We start from the raw sequence: 2,344 nt of genomic DNA, 5'->3' as shown, positions 1-2,344 counted from the left end.
GCCCTCCCCCAGGAGCCTCAACTCTCACACGGGGGAGCAGTCCCCGGTGATAACAGAGAGAGAAGGGATGGGCGGAGGTCCATGCAAGTCCCTGCCGGCCCAGGACGCGTCTTGAGAGCCTCTCCCTGGCACGGTGAGGTGACTGGGGCTCACCCCACACTGGACCCAAAGGCCCACGGCCCCCAGAGGGCTCTGAACCTCGAAACCTGCCCGTGGCAGACATCCCAGGGCAGAGGCCTGTGTGTCGCTCACCTTCCACGTGAGGCCACCGCCTGGTCACATGGCTGGTGAGGCGAGGGCAAGGCTGGGGTCCAGTGTTCAGACACAGCCCGAGTCCTTCCAGCCGCTGCCCGCCCTGCCGAGCGTGAGGGAGCCAAGCTCTCCGCCTGTGGGCCCCTCCCGCTCCCCTCTGGGACCCCGGCATCCAGCCCTGGGTGACCTGGTCTCGGCCTCTTCCTGAGATTCTGCTGCCCTGGGGGGTGGGGAGCAGGTGCAGCTGGGCCTCACGCCCCCTCTGCCCCCCGGGGGGAAGGGGGGAGTCAGCCGGGGGATGACAGTGCCTGCGACGCTGAGGTCTCGCGGGGACGACTGCTATGACCTCGTGGTTCCTGGGCCCTTGGGAACTCGATGGCGGAGAAGAGCTGAATTCCAGGGGGTTCCTGAGATAGCCCCCCGCCACACACATGCAGGAGATGGGGATACAGGCCACGTCCTGCGTGGGAGGTAGGGGGTGGCTACACCGTGAGGTGGAGGGCTGGGCGGTGGACCAGGGCCCCCAGGAGCCTGTCTGAGGCTGGGCCCCAAAGCCAGGGCCTGAGCTCGGTGGGAATGAGCCCACAGCCCTGCTCAGGGCGGGTGCAGCTGTGGCAGCCCCCCTCCCCGCTGGGACCCATCTTCCCACCTGCTCACCTCCCCTCCACAGCCTGAGACCTGGAGGGAAGGAGCAGCCAACCCGCGACCCATAAATGACGGCCATGAGGCTGGGGTGAGGGGCGCTCCGGTGGGCGGCCCAGGAGGAGCCCTGGTGAGGCAGGCCGCCTTCTCTCCGTCAGGTTTCAGAGAACCGTACCCAGCGAGGGACGAGGAAGGGGAGAAATGCGGGAGGGCAGGGGTGCCCCGCGGGGTGCTGACGCGAGGGGTAGGGACACGCGGCCACCGTGGAGGGTCTGGGATGCCATGGCCCTCGTGTGGCCTCGGAGCATGGCGGACTCCAGTGGGGCTCAGTGCCCTGCTCCTCCAACCCCTCCTGGCTGGCCTGGGACCTGCAGCAGGACGAGAAGGTCTGAACAGGCCACAGGCTCCCAGGGCAGGGCCCGTGGGCCCTTTGTCACTCCCATGCCTGACCTGCCCTTCCCCTCCCGGAAGGGCCACCCCTCTTTCTCCAGCCAGGCGCACCGTGTAGAGCTGCGCCGGGGGTCTGCGGAGGAGGTCTCTGGGTGGATCCGGGGGGGCGCGGACCAGAGCGGGGGCTAGAAATGCAGCTTGGAGGCAGCGGGGTGGGGCCGGGGGTTGGGGGTCACGGAGACTAGCGCCTCCGAGCGCCTGAAGGTCAGCGAGTGGGGACAGCGTCCCATCGCCAAGCTGTGCGCAGGTGTCCTCTGTTGAGCAGGGCCGTCCCCTCGTCCTGCACCGCCTCAGTCTTTGCTGCGTTTCCAGAGAAGCTGAACAGACCCTCCCCTCCACAGGGCAGCATCTCAGCACTCCCAGTCCTGCCAGGTGTCTGCGCCCCAAGCCGTGGCTTAGGCACCCCGCTTGCCCTGCCTTCTCCTGGGGTAGGATGGTGGTGGGGAGAGGCCAGCTAACAGACCCTTCAGGGGCACCCTGGGAGGGGGCAGGAGGTTACAGGGAGACCACGAGGACGGCCTGGACAGAATTGGGGTCCCTGGTTCCCAGGTTTCTGCTTCCCACAACAGAGACGGGCTGGGGTTCCCGGGTCCAAGGGCAAAACGTGTGCGTGTGGCCCTAGGGCCAGCCGGGCCCAAGGTGGCTGCAAGGAGGGAAGAAAGGGGGTGGGAGAGAGTTCTGCTCTGTCTCCAGAGATGAGGAGAGCGGGTCCCTGCCCTGGGGGGCCAGTGAGGTGAGCCCAGGAGCTTGACTAGGACGGGTGGCAGAAGGCGGGGCAGGGGGCGGGTTGGGGAGCTGGAGGGGGAACCGGGACATTCCGTTGTTTCTTTACTGGTTCACTCTTTCATGCATTCATCCAGCATTATCTGACTCCTGCTCTGTGCCAGGTGATGTGAACCCCAAGGGACCCCCCCCCCCAAGCTGGAACCTGGTCTCCCCAGGAACCACTAATCATTATTTAAAACGTTTGCAGTTAGCGTTTCTGACTAAACAGTAAATC

Source organism: Balaenoptera acutorostrata, chromosome 8, assembly GCF_949987535.1.
Source record: "Balaenoptera acutorostrata chromosome 8, mBalAcu1.1, whole genome shotgun sequence".
Classification (NCBI taxonomy): domain Eukaryota; kingdom Metazoa; phylum Chordata; class Mammalia; order Artiodactyla; family Balaenopteridae; genus Balaenoptera; species Balaenoptera acutorostrata.
The sequence above is the reverse complement of the archived record's forward strand: the minus strand, read 5'-3'. Positions refer to the sequence as shown.